The sequence below is a fragment of the Salvelinus sp. IW2-2015 genome, linkage group LG3, assembly GCF_002910315.2.
Source record: "Salvelinus sp. IW2-2015 linkage group LG3, ASM291031v2, whole genome shotgun sequence".
Classification (NCBI taxonomy): Eukaryota; Metazoa; Chordata; class Actinopteri; order Salmoniformes; family Salmonidae; genus Salvelinus; species Salvelinus sp. IW2-2015.
In genome coordinates this window covers 17,648,733-17,668,043 of record NC_036840.1, presented here as the reverse complement: position 1 = coordinate 17,668,043, position 19,311 = coordinate 17,648,733, and positions in this window count along the sequence as shown.

The following is a 19,311-nucleotide window of genomic DNA, read 5'->3' as shown; positions in this document are numbered from 1 at the left end:
GTAAACTAACCGTTTTATTACGTGTACTAGTGTGTGTGTGGGTGTATGTCTGTGTGTGTGTAATATTGTCTGGTGCAGAAAAAACAAATCCCAGACTGAGAACGTCTATATTGGTCCGCTAATACAGGACTAGTAAAAGTCCAGTGCACTACTTTTGTGAAAAAATTAAATGTATTTGAGCATTTCTTGAGTCTGATAATTATCTGTACAAAACAGTTAATCTGATAATACTTGTGGAATGTAAAAATGCTTGATATGTTTTCCAGTTTCTTGAAAACTTTGCAAATGCAACTTATTTATATGTGAAACCTGAAACAGTCTATTAATTAATTTTCCATTTTAGAAGACGCTCTTATCCAGAGCAATGGGAATCGATCCCACAAGCCTATCATTGCAAACGCCATGCTCTACCAACAGTGCCACATCATATCATCACAAAACTCTTGATGTCTCAATGTACTCAATTACTGTATGTGTATAGTTTCTTTCATGGTGATGGAAATTCCATGGGTACAAACCAAGATGACCAGCCTACAGTATGTACAATACTGTAATGCAGATTTACATTAAGTGGTTTGTAAGGATGGTAAATTAATACTTAATACTGCACAGAAAGTGGTTGTTTTCCATGTTATTTGATCAATAAAAATATTTAATTTGATGTGGATGTCTTTGCCCATAACTTTGCACCTTTTGATGTAAATGTTTGAGGAGAGGTCTTTCTGGATTCCATTAGAATAACAATCGCCGAGAAAGGGACAGGGCAACAACTTTTACAATTTTACAATTGCAAGATACTGGTCTTAATTATACTACCATTTTTGCAAAAGTGGAGAAGCTGAAAAGGTTTTTTGCTCAGGCTACAGATGTCTATGTCGGTCTGCTAATAATAGTAAAGGCCCAGTGCACTACTTCTGTGAAAACCATATTGACATTCGCCCACCTTGTACATCTAAGTCAGTGGAGGCTCCTCAGAGGAAGAAGGGGAGGATCATCCTCAGTGAATTTCATAAAAATATATATWTTTTTWCATTTAAAAAAGTATCTTCTTTAGATAAAATGATACTACAATGGTAAATCAAATCTCCCCATTTCTGCCCATTTTTTTGCTCAGTTTTGCAGGCCTTCTCATACAGCTGCCACTGTATACGCATTCGTAAATCAAGACCTTTCTTGAGTTGGGCTCTGAGATGGTGCAACTGTTGAGAATCTGAGTCTATGGTTGTTGTGGGGGAAAGGGGTTGAGTGTGTATGAGTGTTTCTCTGTGTGTGTGCGTGTGCGTGCGTGCGGGCGGGCGTGTTTGTGTGTGTGTATCCCACAACTGTTACGAGGGAGTAAAAGATGTTAGGGACATTATATAGGATGAATCCCAATAATTGTTTGCTAAAATAATAGTTGCTTGCCGTAATGTCATTTTGGTAATGGCAATACTGGTAAGAGGAAACAATCCTTTGCATAAACTGCCTARATTACTTCAAAAKTGAATTGCTAATTATGGAAATTAACAAATTCTATTTTTTTATAGCTATATATAATCCAATTCGAGGTGAGGGCGATGGAAATACTTTTGGCGGTTGATCTGCTTCTGTTTTGTGGGTGGCACTGTGTGCTCTTTTCGAAGGATGGGTCCCGGTCTCTCCAGGCCATGGGATCCGGGGGGTCGGAGGGGGTCTGCCAGGCATTGGGATGACAACCCAACTCTGGATGAGGAGGGGTTTTAGTGGGTGGAATAGTGGGGACCAATTGGAGGTTTACTTAGTAGCAATGCAAATATCATGGAACAGCTATATAGACACTCAATCATCATGTTACTTTTTAATGGTACGTTTACAAACATATATCATAATACAAATAATTGAAAATTGTGCCTCATTATGGTAATTGATGAAATAATGTTACTTTTTAATGGTACGTTTACAAACATATATTATGATAAATTGAATTGAAACTTGTGTCTCATTATGGTAATTGGTGAAATAAGTATAGCCAGTTATAATTGTGATGGCTTAGCAGATAATAAGAAAAGACGATCAGTATTTTTGTATTTTTTGGCTACAAGAAAGGAATATAATATCTATTGTTTACAGGAAACTCATTCAACAATTTTTGATGAAGTTTTGTGGAAAAAGGACTGGGGGGGTGAAATATATTTCTCCCATGGGTAAAGAAATTTAAAAGGGGTGATGATAATAATTAACAGTAATTTTGATCCAAATGTGCAAATTGTCCAAAGATCCTCAAGGTAGATGGATGATTTTAAATATGTTATTTGACCATAAACAGATATGCCTTATTAACCTATACGGTCTAAATAATGATGATCCAAGCTTCTTTGAAAATATATATACGAATTGATCAACTCTACAAGCAACACTAGACTCTATTATTATGGGAGATTATAATACGGTTTTTAATACCTCTATGGACCGGAAAGGAAACTACAAACACTACAAACTATCACCCTCAGGCACTTAAGGAAATCATGAATGTCATGGATATATTGGAATTAGTGGATATATGGAGGCTTAAATACCCTGACCTAGTGAGAGATACATGGCGGAGGCTTAATCAAACTAGTCGTCTTGATTACTTTCTTATGTCATTCTCTCTGGCACCAGAAGTTTAAAAGTGTTGATAGGGGACAGAATGCAGTCAGACCATCACATAATTGTCATTTATATTGCAATTACTGTCACGCCCTGACCTTAGAGATCCTTTTTATGTCTCTATTTTGGTTGGTCAGGGCGTGAATTCTATGTTTTGTTCTGTGTGTTGTATTTCTATGTGTTTGGCCTGGTATGGTTCCCAATCAGAGGCAGCTGTCAATCGTTGTCTCTGATTGAGAACCATACTTAGGTAGCCTGTTCCCACCTGTGTTGGTGGGTAGTTGTTTTCTGTTTTGTGTATTGCACTTTGCAGAACTGTTCGTTTGTCGTTTTGTTGTTTTTTGTTCAAGTATTCGTATTTATTAAAAGAATTATGAATACTTACCACGCTGCACCTTGGTCTTCTCCTTTTCCCGACAACAGCCGTTACAGAACTACCCACCACCAAAGGACCAAGCAGCGTGTAATGGACTCCTGGACATGGGAGAAAATATTGGACGGCAAGGGACCCTGGGTACAGCCGGGAGAGTATCGCCGTCCGAAAGAGGAGCTGGAGGCAGCTAGAGCGGAGCGAGGTAACGTGCACGAGAGGCAGCCCCAGAATTTTCTTGGGGGGGGAACACGGGGAGATTGGCGGAGTAGGGGAGGAGACCTGAGCCAACTCCCCGTGCTTACCGTGGCGAGAGAGTGACCGGGCAGGCACCGTGTTATGCGGTGAAGCGCACAGTGTCCCCAGTGCGCACGCATAGCCCGGTGCGCTACATCGCAGCTCCTCGAATCGGCATGGCTATAGTGGGCATCGAGCCAGGAGGGATGATGCCTGCTAAGCGCATCTGGTATCCAGTGCGTCTCCTCGGCCCGGGTTATACGGCACCAGCCCTACGCACGGTGTCCCCGGTTCGCCAGCACAGCCCAGTGCGGGCCTGTTCCAACTCTCCCCACTTGCCGGGCTACAGGGGGTATCCAGCCAGGACAGGTTGTGCAGGCTCGTTGCTCGAGACCTCCAGTGCGCCTCCACGGCCCAGTGCATCTGGTGCCTCGGCCAAGGACAAGGCCTCCTGCATGTCTCCCCAGCCTGGTGAGTTCTGTGCCTGTGCTAAGCCCTAACCCTCCTGCATGTCTCCCCAGACTGGTGAGTCCTATGCCTTCTCCCAGAGCCAGGCCTCCTGTGTCTCTCTCCACTCCAGTGATGATCCATGGCAAGAAGCCTCCAGTGGTGATCCATGGCACGAAACCTCCAGTGGTGATCCATGGCACGAAGCCTCCAGTGATGATCCATGGCAAGAAAGCTCAGTTATGAATCATGGGACGAAGCTCCAGTGATGATTCATGGACGAAGCCTCCAGTGATGATCCCATGGAGAAGGCTCGAGTTTGATGGTCCTGGAAGAAGCATCAGTGTGATCCATGGCAAACGAGCCTCCAGTGGTGATCATTGACAAAGCTCCAGTGATAATCCATGGCACGAAGGCCGTCAGTGGGTGATCATGGACGAAGCTCCGAGTGATGATCATGGAAGAAGCCTCCAGTGGTGATCCATGCATGAAGTCAGTGATGATGCATGGCACGAAGCTCCAGTGATGATCCATGGAGAGCTCAGTGATGACATGGAAGAAGCCTCGTGGTGATCATGGTGCTTAGTCCAGTGATGATACAATGGCCAAAGCGTGATGAATTGGCACAAAGCCTCCAGTGATGACATCCGTGGGCACGAAGCTCCAGTGATGATCGTGGCACGAATCCTCAGTGATGATCATGGCACGAAGTCCAGTGAGGGAGTTATGGAGAGGCTCCAGATGCCCGTCAGTACGGAGTCCAGGCAACGCGCTTAGTACGGCGCTCCCAGCGACGCACTCTAGTCCGGAGGCCTCCAGCGAGCCCGTCGACTCCAGCAAGCCCTACGGAGCCTCCAGCGACGCACTCTAGTCCGGGAGCCTCCAGCGACGCCCTCGCTAGTCCGGAGCCTCCAGCGACGGGTTTCAGTTCGGAGCTGGCCAGATGTCCCCTTGTCGGAGCTGCAGAGTTCCTCTGTCCGGAGCTGCCGCCCAGAGTCTCCTCCTGTCCGGAGCTCCTCAGAGTCTCCCCTGTCGGAGCTGCCAGAGTCTCCCCCGTCGGAGCTGCCAGAGTCGCCCTCCTGCCTGGGGCCCGCTACTAGGTCCATTCCAGGGTCGGTGCGAGGGTCCCCGCTTAGAGGCGACCTAGTTGGCCAAGCCAGAGGTGGAGCGGGGTCTACGTCCCGCACAGAGCGCCCCCGCGGTGGAAATGCCCACCCAGACCCTCCCTATAGGTTCAGGTTTTGCGGCTGGAGTCCGCACCTTTGGGGGGGGGGGGTACTATCACGCCCTGACCTTAGAGATCCTTTTTATGTCTCTATTTTTGGTTGGTCAGGACAATGAGTTGGGGTGGGCATTCTATGTTTTGTTCTGTGTGTTCTTTTTCTATGTGTTTGGCCTGATATGGTTCCCAATCAGAGGCAGCTGTCAATCGTTGTCTCTGATTGAGAACCATACGTAGGTAGTCTGTTCCCACCTGTGTTGGTGGGTAGTTGTTTTGTGTTTTTTGTATTGCACTTTGCAGAACTTGTCGTTTTGTTGCTTTTTGTTCAAGTATTTGTATTTATTAAAAGTATTATGAATACTTACCACGCTGCACCTTGGTCTTCTCCTTCTCCCGACAACAGCCGTTACACTTACATAATTTCCACGTGGGCGAAGATATTGAAAATGTAATCAAAGCCTACTGGATGATAACTTGTTTTTAACTAGGACAGAAGAATTTATAACTTACTTTTTCCGACATAACATAGGTACAGCAGATCCCCTTATTGTATGGGACACTTTTAAATGCCCCCCGACACATAAACTACTYCAGCACAAATACTGGAGGCTGAGACAGGAGGAGTCAGGAGACACTGTGGTCCCATCCGATGATACCCCTGGACAGGGCCAAACAGGCAGGATATAACCCCACCCACTTTTCCAAAGCACAGCCCCCACACCACTAGAGGGATATCTTCAACCACCAACTTACCATACTGAGACAAGGCCGAGGATAGCCCACAAAGATCTCCGCCATGGCACAACCCAAGGGGGGGCGCCAACCCAGACAGGAAGACCACGTCAGTGACTCAACCCACTCAAGTGACGCACCCCTCTCCTAGGGACGACATGGAAGAGCACCAGTAAGCCAGTGATTCAGCCCCTGTAATAGGGTTAGAGGCAGAGAATCCCAGTGGAGAGAGGGGAACCGGCCAGGCAGAGACAGCAAGGGTGGTTTGTTGCTCCAGAGCCTTTCCGTTCACCTTCACACTCCTGGGCCAGACTACGCTCAATCATATGACCTACTGAAGAGATGAGTCTTCAGTAAAGACTTAAAGATTGAGACAGAGTCTGCATCTCTCACATGGGTAGGCAGACCATTCCATAAAAATGTAGCTCTATAGGAGAAAGCCCTGCCTCCAGCTGTTTGCTTAGAAATTCTAGGGACAATTAGGAGGCCTGCGTCTTGTTACCATAGCGTACGTGTAGGTATGTACGGCAGGACCAAATCGGAAACATAGGTAGGAGCAAGCCCATGTAATGCTTTGTAGGTTAGCAGGAACACCTTGAAATCAGCCCTTGCCTTAACAGGAAGCCAGTGTAGGGAGGCTAGCACTGGAGTAATATGATCAAATGTTTTGGTTCTAGTCAGGATTCTAGCAGCTGTATTTAGCACTAACTGAAGTTTATTTAGTGCTTTATCCGGGTAGCTGGAAAGTAGAGCATTGCAGTAGTCTAACCTAGAAGTAACAAAAGCATGGATGAATTTTTCTGCATCATTTTTGGACAGAAAGTTTCTGATTTTTGCAATGTTACGTAGATCAAAAAAAGCAGTCCTTGAAACAGTCTTGATATGTTTGTCAAAAGAGAGATCAGGGTCCAGAGTAACGCCGAGGTCCTTCACAGTTTTATTTGAGACAACTGTACAACCATCAAGATTAATTGTCAGATTCAACAGAAGATCTCTTTGTTTCTTGGGACCTAGAACAAGCATCTCTGTTTTGTCCGAGTTTAAAAGTAGAACGTTTGCAGCCATCCACTTTCTTATGTCTGAAACACAGGCTTCTAGCGAGAGCAATTTTGGGGCTTCACCATGTTTCATTGAAATGTAAAGCTGTGTGTCATCCGCATAGCAGTGAAAGTTAACATTATGTTTTCGAATGACATTCCCAAGAGGTAAAATATATAGTGAAAACAATAGTGGTCCTAAAACGGAACCTTGAGGAACACCGAAATTTACAGTTGATTTGTCAGAGGACAAACCATTCACAGAGACAAACTGATATCTTTCCGACAGATAATATCTAAGCCAGGCCAGAACTTGTCCGTGTAGACCAATTTGGGTTTCCAATCTCTCCAAAAGAATGTGGTGATCAATGGTATCAAATGCAGCACTAAGGTCTAGAAAGATGCAGAGCCTCGGTCTGACGCCATTAAAAGGTCATTTATCACCTTCACAAGTGCAGTCTCAGTGCTATGATGGGGTCTAAAACCAGACTGAAGCATTTCGTATACATTGTCAACAGATAAAGTGTTCTATAATTCAGTAGTCCTTATAAATCTACCCTGATAATCCTCACTAATCATGGAACTGTGATGACAACAGTCTAGTAGTCGTGATCCGTGCGCCAGGCTCCAAGTTTAAACAGCTACACAGCTAAATAAAATAAAATACATCAACACTGAAAGTGAGGAGTCTGTGAACCCATATAGACCCCGGAACAGTGTTAAAATAACTCACTGCTTAGTGTAAAGCCTTATTCAAATATTTCCCAAGAGTGCCTTGCCTTTTGAGTAAATTATATAGTTACCACACATGTATTTGTTAGTGACAGAGACAGCTGTGGTCTTCATTCCATAATGATTCAAATAGGCTCAAATGATTGTATAACTTGTAATACAATAGCCTAATATGATCCACTATTGCTAGCGATCATCAGGAACGAGACTGAGGAAAGAAAGGTAAACTAATGATGTAATGGAATGATGCAAAATGTAAGGAAACTAACCTGACAAAACCAGTTATATGAATAGTGTTTTTGTCAAATGTTGCTAATATTTACAAAAGATACAAAGATGTTATGCTGTATGTTGCAAGTCTGGCTAAACTGGTTGTGTTATCTGCATGACTATAATAATTTTTAATTATCATTAGGCCTATTCCACCTACTATTGAAAGAGTTGTGGCAATGTCAGACCAATCCAATTAAAACCAATGGAGCTGGTTGGCAGACATATTGGAAAATGTGTATCCTATGGCAGGGGTTCTCAATCTTTTCAGGAACCCTTTTTGTAATAACAAAATAATCATAATCAGAACACAACTCAAGTGCAGTAGCAAATAGCCTATAAGGAGTTTTACTAAGAAGTTTGAGGTACATGGCTGGACGAACCAAGTCTTGGGCCTGGGGAAAGAATATTTGGCGTTGGAGAGAAAAAATAAAAAAAATCAAGCTAATTTCCTACAATTCTACACATTTTGACATGAGCAGAGAGAAAACTTAGCAGTTTTAAAGCTTAAATTAAAGTGCATTTATGTGAAATATTAAATTCAATTGAGGGGAATAGTATTGAATTGAAAAATGTATAATTGGTGGAGTGCTGTACAGTACACATTTACATAAGTATTCTAACCCTTTACTCAGTACTTTGTTGAAGCACCTTTGGCAGCGATTACAGCCTCGAGTCTTCTTGGGTATGGCGCTACAAGCTTGGCACACCTGTATTTGGGGAGTTTCTCCCAGATCCTCTCGAGCTCTGTCAGGTTGGATGCGGAGCATCATTGAACAACTATTTTCAGGTTTCTCTAGAGGTGTTTGATTGGCTGGGCCACTCACGGATATTGAGACTTGCCCCGAAGCTACTCCTGCGTTGTCTTGGCTGTGTGCTTAGGGTCAATGTCTTGTTGGAAGGTGAGCCTTCGCCCCAGTCTGAAGTCCTGAGCACACTGGAGCAGGTTTTCAACAAGGATATCTCTGTACTTTGATCCGTTCAGCTTTCCCTCGATCCTGACTAGTCTTCCAGTTCCTGCCGCTGAAAAACATCCCCACAGCATGATGCTGCCACCACCACGCTTCACCGTGCCATGTTTCAAATCAAATCAAATTGTATTTGTCACATGCGTCGAATACAACAGGTGTAGACCTTACAGTGAAATGCTTACTTACAAGTCCTTAACCAACGATGCAGTTTTAAGAAAATACCWAAAAAATGTAATTAAGAAAAAAGTAAGAGATAATTAAAACAAAGAATTAAAGAGCAGCAGTGAATAACAACAGCGGGGCTATATACAGGGGGTACCGGTACAGAGTCAATGTGTCAATGTGCGGGGGCACCGGTGTCGAGGTAATTGAGATAATTATGTACATGCAGGTAGGGTTGTTAAAGTGGCTATGAATGGATAATAACAGAGAGTAGTAGCAGCTTGGGTGGGTGGGGGTGGGCGGTAGCCATTTGATTAGCTGTTCAGAAGTCTTATGGCTTGGGGGTAGAAGCTGTTTAGAAGCCTCTTGGATCTAGTCTTGGCGCTCCGGTACCGCTTGCCATGCGGTAGCAGAGAGAACAGTCTATGACTAGGGTGGCTGGAGCCTTTGACTATTTTTAGGGCCTTCTTCTGACACCGCCTGGTATGGAGGTCCTGGATGGCAGCAAGCTTGGTTTCCTCCAGACTTGATGCTTGGCATTCAGCCCAAAGAGTTCAATCTTGGTTTCATCAGACCAGAGAATCTTGTTTTTCATGGTCTGAGAGTCTTTAGCTGCCTTTTGGCAAACTCCAAGTGGGCTGTCATGTGCCTTTTATTAAGGAGTGGCTGCCGTCTGGCCACTCCTTAAAGGTCTGATTGGTGAAGTGCTGCAGAGATGCATGTCCTTCTGGAAGGTGCTCCCATCTCCACAGAGGAACTCTGGAGCTCTGTCACAGTGACCATCGGGTTCTTGGTCACCTCCCTGATCAAGGCCCTTCTCCCCCGATTTCTCAGTTTGGCTGGGCAGCCAGCTCCAGGAAGAGTCTTGGTGGTTCCAAAGTTCTTCCATTTAAGAATGATGGAGGCCACTGTGATCTTGGGGACCTTCAATGCTGCAGATACAATCCTGTCTCAGAGCTCTACAGGCAATTCCTTTGACCTCATGGCTTGGTTTTTGCTCTGACATGCACTGTCAACTGTGGGACCTTATAAAGACAGGCGCGTGCTTTTCCAAATAATGTCCAATCAATTGAATTTACCACAGATGGACTCCAATCAAGTTGTAGAAACATCTGAAGGATGATCAATGGGAACAGCATGCACCTGAGCTCAATTTCAAGGCTCATAGCAAAAGGTCTGAATAGTTATGTAAATAAGATTTTTGATTTTTGATGAAAACATTTCTAAAAACCTGTTTTCGCTTTGTCAATATGGGGTATTGTGTGTAGATTGCTGAGGAAATATATTCATTTAATCCATTTTAGACCACTTTTCTGGACGTAATGCACTCATATAGAATTTCAAATAGAATACAATGAACGGAGCAGGTTTCACATCACATTTCTTGATGTTGACATAATTTATAGAATCATATTACATATCATTTAAATTAATATACATCAGTGAAGGCTTTCCTAAGGATTTTAATGTAATGTATTTGAAAACGCTACAAAACTCAGCAATTCGGACGGCTTTTTTGGCATATTTTAACCACTATTCTGGTAATATTTTTCTAAATACATACAGTATAACTGACATAATGTAGGTTGCTGGGACTGATTATAGAATTTTTTTATGATGACTGTATAGCAAAAAAACTTCCCCAATGGGTCTCCTTGATCTGTGTTTAATTTTGTATAGTTATCATCTGCTGGCCCATGGACTATAACATCATAGACAGTATGACAACTTTATTGAAATACAGAGACTTCAGTTGGCGTACGTCCCAAATGGCACCATTTGGGTTGTTATCAATAAACGTCACAGTAAGGTGCAGAATGTTCGATTTGTAGAGAGATAGTAGGGAGATCCCCAGCTATGCTAAAACCATTGACAACCGGGTGCAGTTTTCAAGGAATTGACAAATAAATTTTACATTTTTTTGGTTGTAATATTATCACCTCTTGAAGAGCACATCAGAACGACTAATTTCCAATTATTCCATGCAAAACAATTGCCCATATTTAAGCTCTATATCATAGTTATACAACAAGAAGCTGCATGTTTTTCATGATCAGTAAACATAATGTAATTTCAGATAGGCTATGTGAAAGTAGCCTATTCTTTCTGCAATTGGCATGTAGCTAGCTAAGCAAAAAACTTGTTTCATTTAGCTTGCTTCATCAGAGAAGGCTTTGGGAAAGAGCTTGACATTTGCAAGTAGTCTATGACTATATTTTGAGTCTAAACTTATCCTGAGGAAGTTGTCTGTCTGACTACGCATACTGTCATCACTACTATAGCTGACAAGCAATTCAAACAATATTTAGAGATAACTAGCTAGCTACTGAAAGTTAGCTGTTAGCTAGCGAAATTGAAGTGATTAGGGGAGAGGATATAGGGACACACCTGGTGCCCAAATTGATGACGTATGTCGCGCAGCTGAGAGTCGAATGGAGACAAATGGATTAAGTTCAGTCAGTCGTCCTGATGAGCCATTCCCAGCTAGCTAGTTTATGCTTGTGGTTAGAAACTTCAGCGAGAATTTGAAACTTGGGCTAGAATAAATGTGCTTTAGCTGTCACCCTTGCCTGATATTGGCTACACTAACTAGCTATTTCCATCTCCTTACTGGACAGCAGTGCTCGGCAAGAGGGAGCGAAGGACACTGTCAGTGCCCAGTGTTATTGTGTTGACAGCTTGCAGAGAAAACTCTCCCCATTGAGCAGCAGACTATCATGGTGAGATGATATAGTCTGTAATTTCTCGTGTAGACTGCTATCCTACTCTAAATAAAATCAAGTGGAATGGAACAAATTGGCCACCTTAGCTACCGCCTGTGACGTGATACAACTGCATGGTGGGAAGTAACTGCTGACCAGTGAGAATCAACTCACGTCGGCAAACACCTCAAAACATCACCTTTGCCCTGGTCATTCGGACCAGCTTGTCATAACTTTTGCTAATTAGTATGACACGGTGACATCCAGATGGTGACCAATACTACAAGTTATTTCTCATTTGCCCATCGAAATAAAGATAACTTCATTTTACAGGTTTTAGCTAGTGCTTTGCTGCTGTTTTTGCCATTTAGCCAGATTAAACTAGCTAGCTGGGAAGGGCTCATCAGGACGAATGACTGAACTAACTGAACCAAACACATTTGTCTCCACTCGACTCTCAGCTGCGCGACATACGTCATCAGCTAGCTAGCCAACTTGACATGGTCCGTCAATCGATGTTGATTTTCAGCAGCAATTGTGATTAAACAGTCTTAAAATCAATGTTGAAAATTGTGTAATATTAGTTCCCTTTTAGGTATGGTGGTTTGAGAAAAAAAGTACATGACCTACCATAATGTTTAGGCGACTTTACAAAGTTTCTCTCTTGCAAAGATGATTTCTAGCTGTCATACATGGGCAAATGCGCCCATGCTGCTTGAGAGGCAAAGCCCACAATACATGAAAAATGTACCTAAACTACAGATACTTGTCAGGTATAGTACACTTATTTTATATCACTCAAATTTCCAATTAAATGGTGGCCAATATTGAGAGGTAGAGGACCTCCCAGCTGGGAATGGAATGTTTAAAAAGGAATTAAATATGATGTTATTAATAATAATAATTTAATAATAATTAATAACATTTGAAAAGTGCTTTTCATTATACAGAATAATCTTAAAGTGCAATCATTTATTTTAACACAACTAGACAGGGAAACTGACACAAAGAACACAGCTGATGCTACAAGGGACAAAGACACCAAGGAGCACAACTACACTACATGACCAAAACATCAAACACTTCATTCCAAAATCATAGGCATTAATATGGAGTTGGTCCCCCCTTTGCTGCTATAACAGCCTCCACTCTTCTGGCAAGGCTTACCACTAGATGTTGCAACATTGCTGCAGGGACTTGCTTCCATTCAGCCACAAGAGCATTAGTGAGGTCTGGCACTGATGTTGGGCGTTTAGGCCTGGTGTTCCAATTCATCCCAAAGGTGTTCGTCGGGATTGAGGTCAGGGCTCTGTGCAGACCAGTCAAGTTCTTCCACACCAATCTCGACAAACCATTTCTGTATGGACCTCGCTTCAGGCGTGGGGGCATTATCATGTTGAAACAGGAAAGGGCCTTCCCCAAACTGTTGCCACAAAGTTGGAAGCACAGAATCATCATCTAGAATGTCATTGTATGTTGTAGTGTTAAGATGTCCCTTCACTGGAACTAAGGGGCCTACCACAAACCATGAAAAACAACCCCAGACCATTATTCATCCTCCACCAAACTTTAACAGTTGGCACTATGCATTGGGGCAGGTAGCGTTCTCTTGGCATCTGCCAAACCCAGAATCGTCAGTCGGACTGCCAGATGGTGAATCGTGATTCATCACTCCAGAGAATGTGTTTCCACTGCTCTGGTGTACAATGGCGGCGAGCTTTACACCACTCCAGCCAACACTTGGCATTGTGCATGGTGATCGTAGGCTTGTGTGCAGCCATGGAAACCCATTTCATGAAGCTCCCGACAAACAGTTCTTGTGCTGATGTTGCTTCCAGAGGCAGTTTGTAACTCGATAGTAAGTGTTGCAACTGAGGACAGACGATTTTTATACGCTTCATCACTCGGCGGTCCCGTTCTGTGAGCTTGTGTGGCCTACCACTTCGCGGCTGACCCGTTGGGGTTCCTAGACGTTTCCACTTCACAATAACAGCACTTAAAGTTGACTGTGGCAGCTCTAGCAGTGCAGAAATTTGATGAACTGACTTGTTGGAAAGGTGGCATCCTATGACGGTGCCACATTGAAAGTCACTGAGCTGCATGACTGTGTGCTCGATTTTATACACCTGTCAGCAACAGGTGTGGCTGAAATAGCCAAATCCACTATTTTGAAGGGGTGTCCACATACTTTTAATCAAATGTTATTTGGATCCCCATTAGCCGAAGCCCATGGCGACAGTTAGTCTTCTTGGGGTCTGACACATAACAAAAAATACACTACAGACAAAAGATTTAACAATTTACAATGGTTCTTCCTTTAAAAGTTTCTAGGTTCTAAATTCTAAATAACAAACTGGCTTTATTTACCACAGTGTGAAAGAGTGATGGTGTCACACCCTGATCTGTTTCACCTGTCTTTGTGCTTGTCTCCACCCCCCTCCAGGTGTCGCCCATCTTCCCCATTATCCCCAGTCTATTTTTACCTGTGTTCTCTGTTTGTCTGTTGACAGTTTGTTTGTTTCGTCAAGCCTACCAGCGGTTTTCCCGTGCTCCTGTCTTCCTCTAGTTCCTGTTTTCTAGTATACCCGGTTCTGACCATTCTGCCTGTCCTGAACCTGAACCTCCCTGCCGTTCTGTACCTTTCGGACTCTGCTCTGGATTACTGACCTCTGCCTGCCCTTGACCTGTCGTCTGCCTGCCCCACTGTTTTTGTAATAAACTTTTGTGACTTCAAAACTGTCTGCATCTGGGTCTTCTCCTGACCCAGCAGACTCGGACCAGCTCCGCACTGCCGTCTCCTTCCAAGGAGAAACCATTGGAAGACACGAGGAGTTGCTTCTTGGTCTTATGGAAGGGTTCCAGTCCCTGGCCGAACGCCATGACCGCGCGTTGATCACATTGCTAGAGCAATTCCATGGGTTGTCTGTCAGGCAGCCTACCACGGCGGTAACCTCCCAGCCCCTCAGTAACTAGCTGTTAGCAGCGCGGCCTCCCCGGCCACCCCGGTTTCCCGAGAACCCCACTTACCTTCGCTGGAGAGTCGGGAACCTTTTGGGAGTTTCTCACGCAGTGTTCTCTCATCATCGAGCTGCAGCCCTCCTCCTTCCCCTCTGACTGCTCGAAGATAGCGTACCTCATCACGCTGATGTCTGGGAGGGTTCTCTCCTGGGCTACGGCCATGTGGGAACAACAGTCAGCCGTATACTTCAGTTCGTGGTGGAGGTGAAGAAGGTTTCCGATTCTCCATTGTCCGGGAGAAAGGCTGAACGGAAGTTACTCCAGCTTCGGCAAGACTCCCGCAGTGTGGCAGACTATGCAGTCGATTTCTGCACGTTGGTAGCTGAGAGTGCCTGTAACCCGGAATCGCTGTTCGACAAGTTCCTGCATGGATTATCGGAGGAAGTGAAGGACGAGCCAGCAGCCCGGGAACTACCGACGGATATCGACTCGCTCATTGCCTTGACCATCCGGATCATTGGGTGGCTACGGGAACYTAGGAAAGAGAGGAAGTCCGATTCCACTCGCCCGCCCAGGGATTCCACCTCGCCTCCGAGGCTTCACACGAAGAGTTGCCTGTATTGCGGGACTACTGGTCATTTTATGTCATTTCCTGTCCACTAAAAGACCAGGCTCACCGGTAGGGGCGAGTACTCTGGTGGGTCATATGAATAACTTTTCCTCTCCCCTTACTCGCACCCCTTTCCATGCCATCCTGCTGTGGGGGAACCAGTCCAAATCTTTCCGGGGACTCATCGACTCTGGGGCCGATGAGAGTATTATGTACGCTATCCTGGCGTCCGAGCTGGGAATCCCCACTCAGCCCCTTTCCATTCCCATGGACGTTAGAGCGCTGGACGGGCACTCTATAGGCTGGGTCACCCACAATACCACTCCCATCAACCTACGAATGTCAGGGAACCACAGCAAGGAAATCCAATTCATGCTAATTAAGTATTTTCAGATTCCAGTGGTATTGGAATTCTCTTGGCTCCAGCAACACAATCCCCTTATAGACTGGACCCGTTCTGCCATGACCATTGCCTGAAGTCAGCGCATCATGCCCTGGGACGTCTTCCTGTGGGCTCGGAAGTTGCCCCGGGCCTCTAAGCCATTCCCGCAGAGTGCCAGGACCTCCGGGAGCTTTTCAGTAAGGCCCGGGTCACTTCACTTCCTCCTTGACTGCGGGATCAACCTTCTCCCAGGCACCACACCGCAACGGGAAGACTGTACTCTATGTCGGTCTGGAGACCAAGGCCATGGAGACCTACATCAACGACTCCCTAGTTGCAGGGTGTATCCGTCCTTCTGCCTTCCCTGCTGGCGCAGGGTTCTTCTTTGTGGAGAAAAAGGACAAAACCCTGCAGGGAATGTACAAATGGATCCCGGAAAGGTGAGAGCGGTGGTGGATTGACCACAGCCTACATCCAGAGTGCAGCTGCAAATTTTCCTGGGATTTTCCAACTTTTATCGTTGCTTTATCCGGGGTTACAGCACCCTGGCTTCCCCCCTGTCTGCACTCACCTCTCCCAAGGTTCCGTTCATGTGGTCCCCAGCTGCTGACGGGGCGTTCCAGGACCTCAAGCACCGCTTCACCGCAGCTCCCATATTGGTTCATCCTGACCCATTCCATCATTTTGTGGTGGAGGCGGATGCTTCGGGTGTCGGAGTGGGGGCTGTTCTGTCCCAGCGTTCTGCCCTGGACCACAAGTTACATCCCTGCACCTTCTCCCATCGCCTCAACACCACGGAGAGAAATTACGAAGGCCAGCATCCCGGAGTCGCATCTTCACTGTTGACGGTGAGACTGGTGTTTTGCGGGTACTATTTAATAAAGCTGCCAGTTGAGGACTTGTGAGGCGTCAGTTTCTCAAACTAGACACTCCAATGTACTTGTCCACTTGCTCAGTTGTGCACCGGGGCCTCCCACTCCTCTTTCTTTTCTGGTGAGAGCCAGTTTGCACTGTTCTGTGAAGGGAGTTGTACACAGCGTTGTACGAGATCTTCGTTTCTTGGAATTTCTCGCATTTCTTGTATTCCTTTCTCAGATCAAGAATAGACTAACGAGTTTCAGAAGAAAGTTATTTGTTTCTGGCCAGTTTGAGCCTGTAATAGAACCCACAAATGCTGATGCTCCAGATACTCAACTAGTCTAAAGAAGGCCAGTTTTATTGCTTCTTAAATCAGGACAACAGTTTTCAGCTGTGCTAACATAATTGCGAAAGCGTTTTCTAATTATCAATTAGCCTTTTAACTTTTCTGGCGCAGGCGTTCCGCTAGTGACCCACCTCGACAACATCCGGTGAAATTGCAGAGCGCCAAATTCAAAATACAGAAATAGTCATAATAAACATTCATAAAAAATACAAGTGTTATACATCGGCTTAAAGACTAACTTCTTGTTAATCCAGCCGCTTTGTCAGATTTCAAAAAGGCTTTACAGCGAAAGCATACCATGCGATTATCTGAGGACAGCGTCCCGCTTTCAAAAGCATACAAACATTTTACAACCAAGTAAAGGAATTATAAAAGTCAGAAATAGCGATAAGATTAATCACTTACCTTTGAAGATCTTCATATGGTTGCAGTCACGAGAGTCCCAGCTACACAATAAATGTTCGATAAAGTCCATCTTTATATCCCAAAAACTCAGTTTAGTTTGCGCGTGTGGTTCAGTAATCCACTGGCTCAAAGGCGGTCAAAACATGCAGACGAATACATCCTAATAGTATCGGTAAAGTTCGTCGAAACATGTCAAACAATGTTTATAATTAATCCTTAGATTGCCAATTGTCTAAATAATCGATCATATTTCAACCGGACAATAGCATATTCAATAGAAAGGAAAAACAACGAAGGGTGCACACTCGGTCACGCACGCAACCAGCACTGCATGATTCTACAGTCCACTGACAGAAATGTCTCATTCTTCTTCATTTTTCAGAAAACAAGCCTGAAACAATGTCTAAAGACTGTTGACATCTAGTGGAAGCCATAGGAACTACAATCTGGGTCCTAACTCATGAGATACTCTATAGGCATTCAATTGAAAATCCCACTTCCTGGATGGATTTTCCTCAGGGTCTCGCCTGCCATATCAGTTCTGTTATATTCACAGACATTATATTAACAGTTTTGGAAACTTTGGAGTGTTTTCTATCCAAATCTACCAATTATATGCATGTCCTAGCTTCTGGGCCTGAGTAACAGGCAGTTTACTTTGGGCACGCTTCTCATCCAGACGTCGAAATACTGCCCCCAAGCCACAAGAAGTTATTAAACCTCTTTGTTCGGTAAGGTTATTTTTAACCAATAAGAGGGTGATAACTTTTCTCTTTCCTTTTTTCTTTTGGGGTCATATTATATATATTTCATCTTAGTTCATCTTGGAAGGTTTTGGAGTTGGGTTTTGATACCTGTTGTAATAAATTATATGATCTTAACTAATACGCAAATGTGTTACTGTATGGGTGCTTTTGCATTCCTAGGTTTTATCCAAAGATTTGAGGACAGCCCTAATCTTAAACTGCATCTAATATCTTTACAGCCGACAATAGCTGACACCAGAGCCATATATTTAGAGAGTTAGGCCAACTTTTAGAATTTTGAATATTGTTCCAATTCTAGATATTCAGTTTTAAAGTATTTAAAAAAAAATATTCCCATGTAATGTCGATGGGATCTAACATGGCTGCCATAGAATGTTGAAGTGTCATGAAAATGCATCATAATGTAGAAACCGCATTGGCCCAACTCTCTAAATACATGGCTCTGGCTGACACTAGTAAACCTTTCTATTCTACCTGACGTCACTCCAGTCTGAAATGGTTAGAGTATGTGTGTGTGTGGGGGGGGGGGATCGGGGGTCTGTGTGTGTGGTGGTGTGTGCGTATTTTCTGCTTTTGTCAAAATCGGGGAAGGGGGTATTTGTGTGTGTGTGTGTGGATGGTGTGTGTGTGTATTTTCAACTTCTGTCAAAAGCATGTCGTGGAAACTCCACTTTTCTCCTGTCAATCTCAGTTAGCCTGTAAGACTGTAAGCTGTGTGTGTGTGTGTGTGTCCATATTTGATGGACCACTTGTAACTGAAGTGATCTCATTGCTTTAAGTGGATTGAGGGCTGTGACACACCCACACAATGTTACTCTCACTCACACACACGCACTGTCATTATTTGTCTTTGACTCGCTCTTGCTCTCTCTCTCTCTCTCTCTCTCTCTCTCTCGCTCTCTCGCTCTCTCGCTCTCTCGCTCTCATACATACATACTATCTGACAATCACCACTCCATCTTGCCCTTACAGACTTAACGACCGTGAGCCTCTCACACACCATGCCATGTCACAAAAGCTAATTCTGTGAGCATGAGTCAGTGATTTGCGTTATTCGTATCCGGCGTCCTGTGTCTTTGTTTGTATCTCCCTGTGTGTGTGTTTGTCTGGTGTTTCTATCGTTCCTCTACCCGTCAGTCTCAGTAACCCGGGAGATAGCGGCGTCTTGAATAACGTTAATATCATTAATGTGTCCGCTTCCACTTGTTATTTTAGTGTGTGAGTGTGTGTGTGTTCATTCAGTGCCATGACGGTAAGGAAAGGATTAGACAGTTTATTCCATCCAATTAAACACTGTTTTAGTTGAGTTCACCTTGAACCAGAATCTGGGTTTACAGGAGGAGTTGAATATGGTGATTCTCCTTTAAGCCCAGGAAGCAGCCATTCAATTTACCATTCAACAGCTTTTCAAGCTTAATGTCAAATACATTCGGTACTTACCAAAGAATGGAGTTTCACTGAGCAACTACGTTCATTACTGTCGTTACAGCTGGTAA